Source organism: Balaenoptera physalus, assembly GCF_965194825.1.
Source record: "Balaenoptera physalus genome assembly, chromosome: 2".
NCBI lineage: Eukaryota > Metazoa > Chordata > Mammalia > Artiodactyla > Balaenopteridae > Balaenoptera > Balaenoptera physalus.
The window spans coordinates 101,511,660-101,531,318 of NC_138883.1; the positions used below are offsets into that span (position 1 = coordinate 101,511,660).

Genomic DNA, 19,659 nt, shown 5'->3' on the forward strand with positions numbered 1-19,659 from the left:
TCCTGAATCAGGTTTACCCCACAATTTCGCAAACATTACTAAAAAAGGTCTTCCCTGTTTGAAATAAATTTTTTTGCAGTGATGTGTTTCTTGTTATGAGACTTTATTCTCAGGTGTTATTCAGGTTTGCTTGTTTGGTTTTTTTTTTACAAGGTCACAAAACTGGGGAAGGGTTGATGGTTATAAAGATGGTAACAAGTAAGGACTTAACTGAGGAGCTTTCATGCAAATCCTTGATGGATCATTATCTTTATTCCCAAAAGAAGCAGAAACTCTCCTGTTGAGATGTATAAACACCTCTCAAGGAACTAGTCAGGTTGACAATGACAGAGTCTTGATGGAAGATGACCAACCAGGGTATCACATTCATGATTATTCTTTAAAATTTTACTTTTCAAACTAGTATCAGAAAAAGGTTTTAAAAGAAGTTTTAATTTAAATTTGTATTTAGAACAGTTAGCTTAAAATCCAGAAACTTAAATTCTCCAGTTTGACAGTTTCTTCAGTTAAGTTACCAGGTAAGGAGGGAAAATATATACAATGACAGGATAATCAGACTTGAATTTGTTTTTTTAATTTTGTAAACTTCAGAAACAAAACAAAAAACAAAACGTGAAAAAAATTCTAATTATTTCTTCCCTGAAAAGAGACACCGATTCTGGAGCACAGTTATTAAAAGGCCTCTTTCTTCACCAGCATCACTGACAGAAGGACTTGAAGGGGGAAAGTAGAACCTTATTCTATAGCCTTTTAAAAAATTTATGGAAACAATGAACATACCTGATATTACATTCTCTCAGGCCCCAGCAGTTGTGAAAGCTGTCCTTCCACAGGATTGAATAAGGAAGATAGAGAAAAAGGTCAAGGTATAAGGACTCTATTTTTCAATTCGTTTTGCTTAGAATTCTTAATTTTCAGCAATTTTCAGTTTCCTAACTTCCTATGAGAACCATGTGGTCATTTTTTATAAATGTGCCCTAAAATATACTCTTTGATTTTTTTTTTAGGGCTTAACAAAAAAGGAAGCTAAATCCCTCAAACTGAAATAATAACATGGTAGCAAGTACCACAGCTACATAAATGCCCAGATGACTAAAAACCAAATGAAATGCTGAGACAAGGGCATATTGCTAGGGTTCAAATAGGCAGAGGGTACATAAACCTATAGATTTGAGTCCCTTTGAAACAGGATTCAAATGAGAGCCATCTCTAGGGAGAATACTTCTGCCCATAGTTAAATGCTACAAAAAGTGAGCATCACGGAATGATCATGTAATCTTTCTCTGGCTCATTTAGGTGAGGCAAAGGTTATTATCAATGTTTCTGTATGCTGTTTGAAAAGATCCTAGGGTTCTACTAGTGGTTGGGGATAAGGCTGAGGGCACTAGCAAGAAGGATAAGGTTTAGGTCTTTCTAGTCACTGTGTTTAAAGTTTTTTTGTTTGTTTGTTTTTGTTTTTATAGCATGGAAAGAAAGGATAGTCCCTGGGAGCCCAACTACTATTATGTTTCCAAAAAACTGGATTTGTTCTAATTGATTCTTCAAGATCACAAAGCTACAGCCTCAACTGAGATGTCGGCCACAGAGGAAAAGTTAGTTCTTTAATTCCTGTCTCTGCTCCTAGTAACCTTTCCTTCTTTCCCCCTTAGTTTATTTTTCTGTAAGTCTGAAAATAACTTAAAATGCAAAAATAGAAAAACTAGAATACTATAAGAATTCATTTGTTTTCTATCAAAACGCATTATACTGTATTATGTCATTCTTTGAATATAAAGGTACTAATGAAAATTGGACTTATTTCAGGTAAATGGGTGAGAGATTGCCATCTTGGTCTATCCTATTCCTCTTTGTGACAATAAAATGAATTTGAAAGCTAGCTGACAATGGTAAAGGCACTCTTTACAATTATGGAAGAGAAAAGTAACCAGAACTCATGATTTGGGCCTTAGCGGCAATTTAGTCCACTTGAATTCCTAACAGGAGAAAACCCAAAAAACCAAAAACATTATAACTATATTGTCCTCCCATACTGAGGGATAAAATAACTCATGTACTTGATGTAAATAAAAAAGAATAAAGGGTTCAAATTCCTCTGAATGGATGGCATGGCCTTATACAGATGATTTCTTTTTGTGATAACTCAAAAAACAAAGCAAATGCAGCTATTTAAATCTAGCCCCTCTGTCAGCAAGCACCATGCCCCAACCCCTGCCTGGACAGGTAAAATCTACACAAAAGTAGCTCTCTTGGAAGGTACTCATTTCCTCTCCACCAAGTGGCTGAAAGGAAACGGTCAGATTCTAAGCTAGGTCTTTACTAAAAGTAACCTCAGTGCTACATCACATGATAAACCCTATCTTCTATTCTAACAACGAGCCTTTTTCAAGTCTGATGTATTTTAATTAAATAGTCCAAACAAAATTTTTAGTTTCAATCAATACTGGGTCAGGAAATTGACCTTGGTCATCATTTAGTATTCATTATAGCAAGGATTTGAGGTGAGAAAGCATGCTTTCTTCCATAAAGGAGGAAAGGGAGGAAAGAAGTCTTTTCAAATTGTACACACCTCATACATGCCCCCTCAATAACATATATCTCTGGAGAGCAGGAGAGGAGGTGTGCCTTTTGTGAAAAATTCTCCCTTGAGCAAGTTACTCGAATTTATTTCTGGGAGTGTGTCATCTGTCTTAGAAAGTCCCACTCTACTAACATTAGTCTGGTTCTCAGGAAGCAGATATCCTACACCCTGCTTCACATATCTTTTACTTCTCATCCAACCACTTCAGCAGTCGGCACATTAAAAGATTTGGCTTCTGACTTAAAACATTAACTATGGGATAGATTTGAAAAGTTTAAAAAATTAATGAGATTATATTCATTCATTCATTCACTGAGTATTGAGTGCCAACTATGCTTTAGACATGCATGACCTTACATTTTAGTACCAGGGAGACAGACAATAAAATTTAAAAGTAGAACATCTGTTACATGATAATGATAAATGCTATAAAGAAAAAGTATTGGCAGTGGGTACAATTTAAACTAGACTGGTCAGGGAAGGTTTCATCGGAAAGTATGAAGATAAAACGTTTCACACAGTGGCTAACCAATAGGAAAGATTCTCAAAGAGCTTTACCATTATTCTTTGTTCTACCCTACTTTTGCTTTCTACTGACTGACTGTTGTAATGGCCAGGCAGGGCAAGAACTGACAGTAAAGAGGCCACATTACTGAGACAAAAATGGAGGCTGCCTTCTCATTATCTGTCCTCATACATACTATTATGGCTCCTCCAATCCTGCGATGAATGGCTCTCAGGAAAATCTTGCCCCCAAAGGATCTAACACAGAGGTCACAAGCTCAAATGCCAGGTAGGTAATGCAAATGATTAAACTAGACTACAGGTAAGAAAAATATATATGTTTAGGAGTTAAATGCATGGCAGGAAAATGCAAGAAAACTGGAGAACACACATCATGTAGAAATAAAGAGTCATCAGTGTCCTAAGTTTTCAGAGAGGCCAGACACCTGATTTTTTTCTGTGAACTCTCCCAATTTTAAAATTTCAAATTTGAAATATGGCAACCAATTAGAAATTTAGATAATGTTACCGTGGGCCAAAGGAAACACCTCTGTGGAATGGATCTAGTCTGTGGGTCTCCAGTTTAGCTCCTCGGGTCTACAGGGTTAAGGGTTGATTCCTTCCAGGGCCATAAGCACCAAGATGCTTGAGTTGCTGGACCAGGCCTGCTTGCTATTACCATCTAGTCCATATCTGAGCAACCATATGTTTTAAAATCCAGGATCTCTGGAATGTACAGTACTTCGATTCAGAGTTAGCTATATGAATAAGATGCTATAAGCCAAGATGAAATGATACTGGAAAGGTTATACCCAGGGAAATATTCTCTACTGCAATGTTCCAGATACGACCCTGGTGAGAATGTAAGTAATGCTGCACCTCCACATAGATATCCATGATAAATGAATAGACTTGCTACAGACAGATTGCTTGCCCTGCTCTTCCCCCTCCTGTTTTCTAACCAACTTATTACTATGCTAAACAGGGTTTTTCAGATGGGGTACTTAGTACCTCCATTGTGATTCTCTTTTCAGGTTTTAGCATTTATAATGGACAACTCACGTGTGCCCAGAAAGTTGGTTCTTAGGATTCATCTAATAATAGACTTTGGTGTCCATTACAGAAGGAAAGTTGTTATAGAACATAGCTTAGACTGCTAATTTTTGTTCATTTCCCCCAGGGAGGACAAACATTAGTCCAGCATGGGTGGGAGGCGACAGCAGAGTACTGAAGGATTACTTAATCAGCATTCAGAACCTAACACACACTGACTATTGATTCACTACAATCTCACCCTTTCAAGTTTTCTACTGTATTCCCTTGCAAGAGGACTCTATTGAGAGTTCTCCCCTGTAGGGAACCTGCCTCACTACAGAATAATCTGAACGACGGCATCTATCACCAAATTTCAAGTTTCTCTAGCCCTCCAGAAGGAATAGGCATTCTGGCAACCTCACATCACTTTCAACTTCTCTCTCTTACTGGTAATCCTAGAAAGTCCTCCTTGGTTCAACTCGCATGAATATAACTCGCCCTCTCCCAGTATAGCAGACTTAGGTCAAGAAGCCTTTAGACTCATCTGTGCAAGGAACTCATTAGACATGTTCAATTTCTGTCCAGTTGAGTTTACTTGGCCTTCTCGGTGCAGAGCATAGAATGCTCTGTAAAGCACATGCTTTATTAGGCCATGTTAACTCACCAACACTGCATTTATTAAACTTAGAAGTAACTGGCAATACATAAGAGTCCTCTCTTAGAATACTGGTCAGTAGAGAGCCCTAAAAGTAAGGCAGTATACTCTTCCAGAGAGATTTAAAATATGGACTTAAATGGATCTAAAATACAGTTGACCCTTGAGCAATATGGGGGTTAGGGGTGTCTACCATCCTTGTGGTTGAAAATTCGAGTATAACTTCACTGTTGGCTCTCCATACCACAGTTGCATTTGGGGACTCAACCAACCACAGATCCTGTAGTACCATATTTAGCAAAAGAAATCTGCATATAAGGGACCCAAGCATTTCAAAACTGTGTTGTTCAAGGGTCAACTGTACTTAGCCTCCCTTATTCCTCCTTTTAAGCCTTTTATCTCTCCAGCTGATGGGAAGAAAAGTAAACAAAGATTGTCTACTCTTACCTCTATAATCTTACTAGGATTGCTGTCGAATTGCCCAGTCCATGAGACAGAAATAGTTTTCTTCTTGCTTTCAACTGATTTCCTGATAAGCGAAATGTTATTTGTTTTAATATTTACATTAGCTTTTCCTAACGGGAACCAAAATATATGGTCATTTTCCCCCCTCTTTTAACTCTTGTTAGTTCTAGTAACTCCAACACAACTAATCAATGTAGGGGACCTGAACATTAGAACTGGTGAAAGATTGCTTCCTGGTAGCATACACACCTAATATACAGTAATATAAACAGGAAGTTCTCAATATCCTGATAGTTCTGGATGGCACATGGAAAATAATTTCTCTCCCTAGTGCAGAAACTTACCCTATCAGTTTTATCAATCACTTCCCAAATAGTGTGTCTTCGAACATCAGTTTCATGAGAAGTTTTATGAGGGGAAAAAAGTCTTGTACATATTGAATATTTGTTAGGATTCATGATACACAGCAGCATATTAATAACAGCTCTTAACACATCCTTCAATCCAGAGTTCACGAAACATATTTGACTTTTGGAACCCTTTTTGCATATTAACATCCTATGGAATTATTCTTCCAAGGACCATATTTTGGGAAACTAACTATTATTTCCCATCCTTCTGTGGTTGAGCCTCACCAAACCAGGCCTTTTCTCCATCAACCATTCAGGATTATTTCTCTCACATTTTAGGCCTCGCTATAGCTTTCAGGTAGTCCAATTTCATTCAACTAAAATAAGGGGCCTAGGTAATATGGAATGAGCAGCTTTCAAATTCTGCTGAGGTCTAGCTAATCCTAGGGGGTTGGAAGTATCAATGGTAAGATTTTTGCCTTGACTATTAAGCTGGTTATGAAAAATATAATTGGATCGGCTTTACAAATGTATAATGACATTACAGACCTAAAATTGTTACAACTCATGAGAAATTTAGTTTAAGTCATGTTGATTATTGTTAAAATTAAGTAAAAATCAATTGTTTTATTGCAAAAGCATTAAAATATTAACAAAAAACTCTGTTCACAATTATGCTTCTACAAATATTTTCGATTTGTCTTTACTGATAAGCAGGCAAAATACTAGGCTTTAAAAATAGCACAGATACAATTTTCTATTTTTCACTTCTAGCATATTTCACAGCACCATAGTCTTCACAATTGTAATCAATTTAAATAGCTGAAATCATTTTAGCAATTTTGTTTTAATGAGCATATTGTGTTTTTAAAATGGCATTCAAGCAACCTGCTTGCAGAAAAAGAGACTGAATTTAGAATTACTGACTACTAAAATTCAGTAAGATAATGAGGACAGCTTTTCATTTTTTCTTTTCAGATTTATTTTCAAAGTGGATAATTACTTTCAGGAACATTTCTTAATTATAGGAAGATGAAGAAGTAGAATTCTTAAAAATTCATATATAATAACCTAATATTTCAGACGCTTTAAAAATGTTATGTATATCACAGTTTTTTAAAAGCCTGGGCTCTGGAGTCAGACTATCTGGATTAAAAGCCTAATTTTACCAATTAGCAAGTTTTATGACCTTGAGTAAGTTACTTAACCTGTCTGAGCCTGTTTCTTCATTTGTAAAATGAGGATAACAGATTAAGCTCATAGGCAAATTATGAGGGCTGAAAGATAAAATATGTAAAGCACTTGTCTGGCACATGATAATAAATACTCAATAAATGTTAATAATAATAACAACAACACGTATAAAGAAACTCTGGGGATATTATGTGCATATTATACATTCTTTTTGATAATTATTGTTTGTGGATAATCATTCAGCAAATATTTACTGAGTGTCTTCCACGTACTAGACACTGTGCTAAGCACTGAGGATACCAAGACCGTAAGACACAGTTCTTACTACCAAAAGCTTATTCTTGGGGAAGAAAACCAATTAATCTGGGGATTAGCATACTATATGGTAAGAGCTTTAATAGGGGTATAAAGCTTTTTATAAGGTGCATGACAGCAGGGGACCTTAACATGAGAAGCTATGGCAGACAGGCTGGACTCAGACGTATATTGCTAACCACCTTCTTTTTGGTCTTCTTCTGGTATAGAGGCTAGAAAACAAAATACTCCATATCCTAGTTTCCCTTGCAGCTAGAGGCACCCAAGTGACATTACCCTGGAGGTGGAAGTTCCTGAAGTGGGTTTTTGAAACAGAAGTAGTGTACTGAAAACAAAGACAGAGCTTCCCTAGAAGAAAGCCCTTTGACCCTTCCTCCCTTCTTCCTGCCTTAGCATTTGGACAGAAGGCATGGAAGTGCAGCAGCCATCAATGACGTGACAGGATAAAAGATGACACAGCAAAAAACAAAGGGCCTAGGATTCCAGAGGCATTACTGAGTTACTGCACCACTCTTGGATGCCTAACTTTGGACTTATTAGATGACACAAACTCTTATTTCTTTAAGCCACCAATAGTTGAGGTTTTCTGTTATCTGCAACTGAATGCATTCCTAATAGATAAAAAGCATTCCAAAAAGGGTTTTTGGGCCAAGTCCAAAAGGACTAGGAGTTATTATCCAAGTGAAGAAATCTGAGAAGGGCACAGGTGGTAGAGGAAACAGCACCTACAAAGGCCTGAAGGGGGAGGGAGCATAGAGTGTTGATACTGGCAGCTGTTCTACAATATGTACCTTCTGGCTTCCAGGCAGCTTTAGCCAGGTGATTCCCAACTTCTCTGTCTTCCACACTCTATGTTTGAGGGATTCAATACTCTCCCCTCATTGGTTCCATATGGTAAGCATTCATTCTTAAATGGTAAGTTTTGTGATGATGAACATAAAATGTTATCCCTGACTAACATTCAGACTTCTAGAAACATAAATTTGTGGCAATAAAGTCAATTAGATCCACATTAACAATTTACACGTACAACACCTTCAACTGAAGCTGTCATGTGTGCTTACGATGTGCCAGGCACTGTATTTATACTACAAGCATACTTCCTTTTATTGAGCTTCCTTTTATCACACTTTGCAAATATTGTGTTTTTTACAATTTGAAGGTTTGTGGCATCCCTGCGTTGAGCAAATCTATCAGCATCATTTTCCCAATCTTATTTGCTCACTTTGTGTCTCTGAGTCACATTTTGGTAATTCTCACAGTATTTCAAAGTTTTCCATCATTATTATTATATCTGTTATGGTGATCTGTGATCAGTGACCTTTGATATTACTACTAAGACTTGCTGAAGGCTCAGAGGAGGGTTAGCATTGTTTAGCAATAAAGTATCTTTCAAATAAGGTGTGTGCAATTTTTTTTTAGACATAATGCTATCACACACTTAAGAGACTACAGTATAGTATAAAAATAACTTCTTTTTAAAACTTTTTATTTTATATTGGAGTATAGCTGATTAACAATGCTGTGATAGTTTCAGGTGCACAGCAAAATGACTCAGCCATACATATACATAAAGATAACTTTTATATGCACTGGGAAACCAAAAAATTTGTGTGACTCGTTTTATTGCAATATTCACTTTACCACAGTGGTCTGGAACTAAACCCTCAGCATCTCTGAGGGATGCCTGTAACAAGTACAGTTGTTATTTCCTTTAATAGTCACAGTAACTCAGTGGCTTAGGTACTATTATTATCACCTTTAAAAATATAACTAAAATAGGCTAAAATTATCCAAAATCAGACAATAATGGCAATAATGATAGGGGCAAAGATTCAAATTCAGGACTGTGTCATTCTATAGCCTCAGCTCTGAGCCATTCTGTTATGCTGCCAGTTTCTCTTAGTTTCTGAACTATTTATCCCACTTTACTTGCTTAAATCCTTCCTGAATCTATGCAATAAAGTTTCAGTTCCCCATCTGTACTCTGGGGATGAGTGGGAGTGGTTTCGGCTGGTTTTCTCTTAACAGGTTAGTGTAGGAGGAAGAGAAATACCTAAGCTGAGAAGAACAGGGGAAAAGAGGAGAATGCCAGGAAAAAAAAAAGTTCTTTCCCTCTAAATGAATGAGACCAGTTTCTGTTCTTACGGGCAAACTGTGAAGTAATTCCAACAAATAAATTCCAATGTTTTATCAAGTACATGGTCTCTAAAAAGGTCTCAACTGAAGGCGGTAACACTTCTTTACATTTTAAATTGCAATATGTTTAATAATTGAGTCGTTAGACTATACTCATTCATACATTTAACAAATATTTATTGATCATCCTCATGTGCCTTTGGGCATATTCCAATATGCTCCTACACTCAAGAAGCCAAGAACAAATAAAAATGCTGATTATGACTATCATAGAGGTGACTACATAAAACAAATAAAGGTAAGCACAGGACATTAGGGGACAGAAGATGTATCAGACTCAGACCTGACAAATCACAGATGGTTTTCCGAGGGGGTGAAGATGAATCTTACAATATAACTAGATAGAGGGAAAAAAAAGAGGATAGTCTAGACCACAGTTTCTCAACTTTAACACTACTGACAATTTTGGGCTGATAAAGTGATGTCCTGTATTTTACAGGATGTTTAAACAGCATACTTGTCCTCTACCCACTCAACTGGTAGCAAAACAAAAATGTCTCCAGATATTGTCAAATGTTTCCTGGGGGGCAAAACTGCCTCCAGTTGAGAACCACTGTCTAGATATGCACTATCCAAAAAGGTTGCCACTAGCCACTTTTGGCTATTTAACTTAAAATTAAATTAATAAAATTAACAGTTCAGTATCTCAGTCACACTAGCCACATTTCAAGTGCTTAATACATAGCCACATGTGTCTACTGGCTACCATACTGAATAGTGCATATACAGAACATTTCTACCACCACAGAATGTTCTAATGGCCATTGCTGTTCTAGACTGAGAGAGTATATATTCTCTTTTCTTACTCCACAAGTGTTCATTACAGCTTGCTGACAGCCTGTGGAGGGAGTAGAGAAAGATGACATTAAATAAGAAAAGTAAAGCCTGAGTATGAAGGGTCTTCAATGCCTTAAAGACAGAACAATGGGGAACCAGCAAAAGGTCTTAAGCAAGGGTGCAAAATACACAGATTCACATTTCATAAAGATGATTGTAATGATACTATGAAGAATGGAATAAAAGTGGAGAGACGAGAAGCAGAAAAATAGCTACAGTATTTCCAACAAGTACAATGATCTGGATTAATGTAGTAGCAGTAGGGACAGACAAAAATGGAGCAATTATGAAGACATAAGTGATAGGACTTGGTGACTGACTGGATGTGAGGCAGGTGAGAAAGAGGATGCAAACAAGAATGACCACCAGGCTTTTAGGTTGGATGAGTGAGTATATTCACTAAGACAATATGGTAGAAAGAATAATGGCCCTCCAAGATGTTCATGTCCTAATCCTTGAATCCCTGAAACCTGTTAATCTGTTCCCTTACATGGTAAAAGGGACTTTCCAGATGTGATTAAATTAAGGACCTTGAGATGGGGAGAGCATCCTGGATTATCTAGTAGGCCTAATGTAATCACAACTGTCCTAGTAAGAGGGAAGTTGAGGGAGATTTGACTACAAAAAAGAGATGTGTCAGAGTGATACAGTGTAAGAAAGACTTGAGCAGCCATTGCTGGCTTTGACGATGCAGCCCTAAAAGCTATAAAAGGCAAGGAAACAGATTCTCCCCTAGAGCCTCCAAAAGGAACACAGCTCTCCTGACACCTTCATTTTATCTAGGTGAGACCTATGTCAGGCTGCTGACCTGCAGAACTAAAAGATAATAAATGAGTGTTGTTTTAAGCCACTATATTTATGATAATTTGTTACAGCAGCAATAAGAAACAAATAGAAATATGTTCAGAATTTGGGGTGTGATACAGTGAGACTGGTTCTGGAAAAGCTGAGTCTGAAGTGCCTATGTGACATCTTAGCAAAATTGGTCAACTGATAACAGTTTGGCTGTATGGGTCTAGAGCTTAAACTGGGGATGTATAATTATGAATCATCAGTATACTGAGATTAATTGAAACCATCAAAATAGATGAGATCACCATGGGCAAATATAGACAGAATACAGAGGACTTAATTGAGGAACAGAGGCCCTTGAAGAAACTGGGAAGGAACAGCCTAAGGTGTAACAGGACAACAAGGACAGTGTGGCATCTAATGAATTAAAAGAATGAGAATGAACTAAACAAGGGAGGGTAAAAGAATGGTCAACAGAGTCAACCGAAAAAGGGTTGTCAAGTTAGGAACTGAGACTGTCCATTATATTTAGCAATGAGAGGTCATGGTATCCTTGATAAACACAAGTTTCAGAGGAGGAGACTGAATTCAATCAACACTTTGACTAAACCTTGACTTTCTTCTTTCAAAAGAAAGGAGGAAGACAGGGTGGTAGCTAAAGAAGGGTTGTGGGTTTCAGGAAGGATTTTTTTTTAGATGGAAAAAAATTAAGCACTGAACTATTAATGGGAAAAGGTCAGGAGAAAATGAGAGCATAAAAGAACAGGAGGAAGAGGATAAATGAATTCAGAGACAGGAAGAGATGGTATCCAGGGCCTAGAAAGAGGAGATCAACCTTCAGATAGGCAGAAAGATATTTCATCTGTTGGGAGGAAGGGAAGGAAGACATGGTACAGAAGTGAGGAACTACTGAGTTGGGAATACAAAGTGGTTTTAATTTTGTGGGATACCTACACTGCATCTTCCTACTTCCTCAGAGAAGTAGGAGGTGAGATCATCTGCTGACAACAGAAGTGACTTTAGGAACTTTAGCTAAAGAAGCTAAAGTTAAATAGAGCACATTTGTTGTCCATTTTCTGAAAACAGAGTTGTATATTCTACTGTCATTGGATGGAATGTTCTTAGCGAAAAAAATAAATGAGATGATTCTGTCTGAAGGCAACTTTTGAACTGTGGTATAGGGAGTAGGAACCCAAGCAGTTCAGTTTCTGAGATCAGTGTCTGAGAAGGCAAAGTACCAAAAGGAAGGAAGACACAGAAATATCTTCAAAATCTATACAAATCCCTACATAGATTTGGAATCTACTGCTGAGTATTAAACTATATACGGGTAGAGGAAAACTCCATGAGGCTGGGAAAAGAACTACCAGGGAACTGTAACTGACTGTGACATGTTCAAATTCCAATCAGACAGCACTGAGAGATCTCAGTCAACACCCAAGGAATGCAGTACAGACACTAGAGTGGTAACATTCTAGTATAAAAGCTGAACTAACTCTAGAGTAAAGTCTAGCTATTCTAGACTTGCCCCAACAAAGCTTAAACACAGCCTCGAAAGGATCAAACTAATCTGCAAGTAGTTTAGCTGCCAGCCAAAGAAAACTGCAATACATTTTAAAAAAAGAGAACAAAATCTAGACATTCTAAATAAATACTAAACTAAAAATTACTAGATATGGAAAGAAGCAGAAAAACGTGATCCCATAATTGCAACAAAAACTCAGTAAATAAAAAGAGACTTAGAGATAATATAACTAGCAAACAAGGACTTTAAAATAGTTATTATAAACATGCCCAAGGATATAACAAGGAAAGAAACGGAGGATATATATAAAAAAAAATAACCAAGTGAAATTTCTAGAACTTAAAAAATACAAGGTCTAAAATGGGTAATTCACTGAATAGAATTATAGCAGATTAGACACTTTAAGAAGATTAAGGAATGTGATAATAATAATAAAGAAATATAAACTATCCAAAATGAAGCAAAAAGAGAAAAAAATAAACATAGCCTTAGTGTCCTGTGGAAAATTACTGAGGAATGCAACGTAAGCATAGTTTGAGTCCCAGGATGGAAGGGGGCAAAGAAGAGTATTTGAATGGCTGGAAATTTTTGAAAGTTGATGAAAAATTATAAGCCCACAGGTTTGAGGAAGCTCAGTAAACCACAAGCAGGACAAAAACAAAGAAAACCATACTAAGGTTATAAAATTGCTGAAAACAACTAATAAATAATCTTAAAGGAAGCCAGAGAAAAAAAGAACACATTACACACAGGAAAACAAGTTAAGAATGACAACAAACTTCTCAATGGAGTCTATGCAAGCTAAAAGAAAACGGACCTACATTGCAAAAATGCTGAAAGAAAAAATATCTAGAATGCTATACCCAGTGAAAATACCCTTTGTAAATGAAGGGAAATTAAAGACCTTTTTCAGATAAGCTAAAACTGGGAGAATTAATCAACAGTAGACCTACACTACAAGAAGATAAATAGCAAAATGGTATACATACATTCAACCAATCACAAGACAAAACTTGTCAAACTGGTTAAGAAAGAGACAAGCATATGATGTCAACAACAACAACAACAAAACACTTTAACTACAAAGACCCAGACTGCTTAGAAGTAAAAGGACGAAAAAAGATATGAGACACAAACACTAATTATAAGAAAGATGGAGGAGCTATGGTGATATCAGACAAAGCAGACTTGAAAGCAACAAATGATACCAGAGTTAAAAATAGAAATATCATCATAATAAAAGAATCAATTCATGAAGAATACATAAAAATCCTAAAAATTTATGCTCCTATTAACAGCTTCAATACATGAAGCAAAACCTGACAAGATCAGAGAGAAAAAAAATTCACAATCACAAATACGAGATTTTAGGCATCCCTCTCAATAACTGAAATAAGTAAAAAAAAAAATCAGTAATGATAAATATGTCTTGAAAAACAATAACCAACTGATATATACATATATCAGTTTATATATCTATATATATATAGAGAGAGAGAGAGAGAGAGAGAGAGCAGTCCATCCAATAACACTAGAATATACATTCTTTTCAAGTACATATGAAACATTCACTAAGATATACCATAAACAAGATTCAATAAACACTCAACTATTTGGAAACTGATCAGCCTATATCTAAGTGTTCCATGGGGACAGGAATAAATCAGAATGGAAAATAGACAAAAAATTTAATTGAAAGATAATGAAAACACAACATAATTTATGGAATGTAGCTAAACCAGTGCTTAGAGGATAATCTGTAGCATTAAATGCTTACAATGAAAAGAAAAAAAAGTTTAAAATTTCCTTATTGAGGGGCTAGAAAACTAAGGGTAAATTAAAGCCAAGTAAAGCAGAAGAAAAAAAAAATAACACATATTAGAGGAGAAAGAAACAAAATGGAAAACTGACAATCAAGAAAGAAAATAAATGAAGCCAAAAGTTTATTTACAAAGTAACAAAACTATTTAATATAACTAATTTTATTTATAAAATTATTAAAACTCTAGCTAAATTGATCAAGAAAAAAGAAGATACAAATGGCCATAATCAGAAATGAAAGGAAACTGCTACAAATCTTATAGATAGTAAAGGATGATAAGGGAATATTATGAACATTACACTAACAACTTCACTAACATAGGAAACATGAACAAATTCTTTGAAAGACACAAACACCAAAACTGCATGAAGAAAAAATTTAAGAATTTAATAACCTTATAATAATTAAAGAAACTGATTTCGTTAACTAAAACCTTTTCCACAGATAGTTTCACTAGTGACCTCTACCATAAACATTTAAGGAAGAGGGAATTCCCTGGCAGTCCAGTGGTTAGGACTTTGTGCTCTCACTGCCGCGGTCCAGGTGAGGGCCTGGGTTCAATCCCTGGTTGGGGTACTAAGATCTCACAAGCCGTGCAGTGTGGCCAAGAAAAACCCAAAAAAACCCCAAACATTTAAAGAAGAAATAATATTAATTTTAAATAAATCCCTTCAAAAAATAAAGGAAAAACACTTCCAAACTCATTTCATGAGCCAACACTACCCAGAGAGCAAAAACAAAAAGACATCATAAGAAAACAGCAGATCAAAAGTCCTGATTAACACAGACAATAGTCTTTAAAAAAATAGCAAATCCAATGTAGCAATATATAAAAGTATAACACAACATATGGAAATATATGCACCATATGGAGTTTACCAGGGGAATGCAAAGATGGTTGATTTTGGAAAATCCATCAGTGTTAATTCACCTTGTTAATAGAATCATGTAGAAGTACCATGTGATTATTTCAGTAAGTTCAGAAAAATCATTCGATAAAATCCAACATGTATTTTTGATAAAAATCCTCTCAGCAAAATAGGAACAGAAAGGAACATGTTCAACTTGAATAAGAGCATTCATAAAAAAGCTAACGCTAACATCACATTGTAAGGTGAATGAATAAACGGCTTTCTCCTAAGACTGAGAACAAGGGAAGGAAATCTAATTCTCACCATTTCTATTCAACATTGAACTGAAGGTCCTAGCTGTGAATAAGGTGAGAAAAATGAATAAATAGACATTTAGACTGAAATGGAATTAAACTTTTCTTTATTCATGGATAATATGATTGATTTGGTAGAAAATCCAAAAAACTCTACAACTCATATGAGAATTTAGTAAGTCTGCATACTCACAAGGTCAATGTAAATATTAGCAACAAAACATTGGATAACAAACACTTTTTAATGCCATTTGTGATAACATCCAAAATCTTAAAATATCTAGGAATAATTTAAGCAAAATATATATAAAACCTATACACAGAAAACTAGAAAACACTGCTGAGAGAAATTATAGAAGAATCCACTAATATGGAGATATACTATGCTTATGGATTAGAAAACTTGTCATTAGGATGTCCACTGGCCCCAAATCTATCAATAAATTCACTGTGATCACAAACAAATCCCAGTAGACTTTTTTTTTGAAAGAAATTGACAAGGTTATTCTGAAATTTGTATGGAAATGCCAAAACCAATTTGAATTATCACATTACCTGATGTCAAGACTTTTGACAAAGCTACTGTAAACAAGACAGTGTGGTGATGTCATAAAGAAAGAGACAGCAATTGATGGAAAAAGAGACTCTAGTCAAAGACCCACACATAATGGTTTTTGATATAGGAGGTGATTGGGGAAGGGTAGACTTTTCAATAAGTGATGCTGGAACAACTGGATATCTATCCATATGGTAAAAAATAAACACTGCAGTTCACCTTATACCAAACAGAAATTTAAATCAAAATGGTTCACAGACCTAATAGAAAAAGCTAAAACTATAAAACTTCTTGAAGAAAACATGATAAAATCTATGTGAGAAAGCTGAGCTATCTAGACCAAATGGAATGAATAGCCAGCAAATCCTCCCCTCAAAATAACTCTAAAATGATGAAAAATTGTCAAAAAGAATGATTTTAGGGCTTTGGAGACTGATGAAAGGCAACAAACTGAGAAGTCTTTGGTCATTAAAAACTGCTGAACTTCAGGTACTGTGACAGTCTGTTTTACTCTTGCTTGGCGCTTCTCCCATGACCTATCCCACATGGATGAGGCTGACTGTGTTTAAACATAAAAAGGAAAACATGATGACAAGGAATGAAATAATAGGGAATCTTAATAAAAATAGAGAAACTAGAACACAGGGAAAAATAATCAGAAAAAAAGAAACAAAGCCCCAGAGACTAGAGTGATAAAATCAATCATTTCAACAGCTGTGTAATGGTAGCTTCCTATGGAGAGGGAAATCCAAGGGGCACAAAAAGTATTTGAAGAAATAATGGCTGAAAAATTCCCAAATCAGATTAATCTACAGATGCAAACTCAGCAAACCCAAAGTAAGATAAACACAAAGTGATCCACACCTACATATACAGTCACACTGTTGAAAGCAAGAGTAGGTGGGTGAGTGAACAAACAGTGAATGAATTTATGAATGAATCTTGATAGCAATAAGAGAAAAACAACTCATCGTGTACCAGAAAACACCATGATTAATGACTGACTTCTCATCAGAAACAATGAAGGCCAAAGGCAGTGGAATGACATATTCAAAGAGAGGAAATTTAAAAAAAAAAACCGTGTTAATTAAGAATTCTATCTCCAGGAAAACTATCCTTCAAAACTGAAAGTAAAATAAAGACATTCACAGATAAATACTGATCAAGAGAATTCATTATGAGCAAACCTGCCTTGTAAGAAATACTAAAGGAAATCTTTTAGACCAAAAGAAATTATCCTTAATTCCTCTTTGTTTCTCCCTTCACATTCAATACGTCAGCAAGCAAGGCCTACTGGCTTTATATCGAAAATATGCCTTGAATTCATCTATTTTTTCCCCATCTTCCACTGCCATCATCTGAGCAAGAGCCTTATATTCTCATTTGGACTTTTCCAATAGCCTAACTGGCTTTCCTGCTTCTACTCTTATCCCCCTACAAGCCCATTTTCCAACAACAGCTAAGGTATTAAAAAACAAACAAAAAAAACAACAAAAACAAAAAACAAACAAAAAAACTAGATCATACTATTTTCTTACTTAAAACCTTTTAATTGACTTTCCATTCACTTAGAAGAAAATACATACTATTTGCCATAGCTAAATAAGCCCTATCTAGACTTTTCTCCTATCATCCTCTCCTCCTTTCGTAAGTTCCAGCATACTGGGTTCTTTGTATTCTTCAAACATCCCAGACTCATTCCTGCTTCAGAATTTTTGTACTTTATGTTCCCTCTGCCTAGTATGTGTCACTGGCAGATCTTCACACAAGACTGGCTTCCTATTATTCAGGTCTTCTCTCAAATGTCATTTCCTCAGAGACTTTTCCTAATCACCCAATCTGAGGTTACCCTACCCACCATCAGTTGTCTCCTTTTGCCTTTAAAAATTTTGTAATAGAATTTATTGTTATCTGAAGTTATAATGCTTATTTATTTTACCATTCATTTAATGTCTACTTCACTCAATAAAATGTAAGATTCATGAAGACAGAGATCTTACTATCTTGTTCATCAAATACATATAACTTTAAAACTTATGCTAAAATATAAATACTTCTGAACTCTTGAAAGATTAAAAAAACCCTTTTTGTTCTTATTTAGTATTTTATAAATGCCATATTTAATAAATAATACTAGTCTTCTGTCTCAATTTTCTCAATGAAAAGAAAAAATTGAATAATCCTCCAACATTATCTCAGATACTGAAAAAAAAAAAAAAAAAAAGGGCAGGAGGTCTTAGATAGCAACTGTATCTGTCTTGTTTACCACTGTATTCTGACACCCAGACAGGCTCTAGCACAGAGTAATCATGCAATAGTTACTGCGTGATAGATATAAACAATGAGACTCCAGAGATGGGAGATTCAGAAAATGCTCTGGGGGATGGGGGTAAGGTCCCCCCTCCATCCCCAGTCACCACCTCCCTAGATCTTAAGAGTACTATTAAATCTATTTTAACAGACTGAATTTCTTGAGGGCAAGGCAACATGTCCTTTTAATGTTGTATCCCTTATATCTAGATGGGCTCAATAATTATTTTTTGAAGTAAATGCAAGAGCATCAGTTTCTTCATTTGTAAAAGGGAAGTAACAAGATTATCTACTTCAGAGGGTTACTGTGGAAAAAAAAAGATAATAAAGGTAAGTGAAAAAAAGGGGAAAACATCCCCACAAAGTCCTCTTTCTTAACTATTAGGTTAGAAAGGCATAGGAGAACTGATCAAATTACCTGTTCTCCTATGAAGTACTGTTATCTACTCACCTACCTAGAAACTAATAATAATATCATAAGCTAATAAGATCACATACTATTTCAGCACCAGACACTACAGACACTTACTCCCTAACAAAAAAATGTTAGCTTATAGTGAAGACCTGAACCTGAATAAGAAAGTTCTGATATCACAAATATAGAAAGAGGACTAACTACAGTGCCATTTTGGGGAATCTAACAGTGCAGAGTCACTGAATATTCTAGAGCCTAGGGAACATTCCATTAATAAACACTTCCATGAAAGAAGTCAGTACTATTCCAGTAGTCTCAGTAGCTGCATACTTCTTCCCTCATATGTTTAAGAAAAGATCTAAGGAACTAAAAACACAATCTAAATTTAAACTATTTTTGTGGCTTTAACGCCTGAAGGCCAGCAATCCAAACATAAAAAGTATATTATAGCAACAAAAACCAACTCATAAAGTATTTTAAAAAGCTATCATTTAAACAAATTCTTAGAGTCTGTAAGTCAAACCTGAATGTAAACTATTATTGTGGCTTTAATTCCTGAAGTCTAGCAACCCAAATACAAAAAATACACTATCACAACAAAACTTAACCCATCAAACATCTTGAATTTTTTCTTTAACAAATCCTTTAAGAGTTATTAGAACAGAAAAATAAACATTCACTTTATTATATGCTGAAGTGATCTTTAGTAAAAGCCAGTAAGTTTCAAAAACATGCAATTATCTCAGATTATGATTTCATTATTGATGGGATATAGGAAAGTATCTAGACAGCACATAGCCAGTTCACCCCTAGGGTTGTAATTAAATGTCAAGTTTTATTCACTAAAATTGAGTTATACTTAAAATAAATATTTACTCAAAAATGTTGTATTTTATAAGTGGGAAAAGCCTTATAACAAAAGAACTTTAAGATTAGTTATTT

The 19,659-nt window shown here is 35.4% G+C and overlaps 1 protein-coding gene across 7 annotated transcripts in view; it reads right to left on the bottom strand.

Annotated features, from left to right (window-relative positions):
* RFX7 (regulatory factor X7) overlaps nucleotides 1–19,659 on the bottom strand; it is a 159,739-nt gene that overhangs the window by 78,406 nt on the left and 61,674 nt on the right. Inside the window, exon 1 of one of the 7 annotated variants that reach the window (XM_082444860.1) lies at nucleotides 5,220–19,657. The exons of 5 other annotated variants lie outside the window; for them this stretch is intronic. The gene's annotated coding sequence lies outside the window, so the exon portion shown is untranslated. One more of the 7 variants, XM_082444861.1, reaches the window with a different exon arrangement.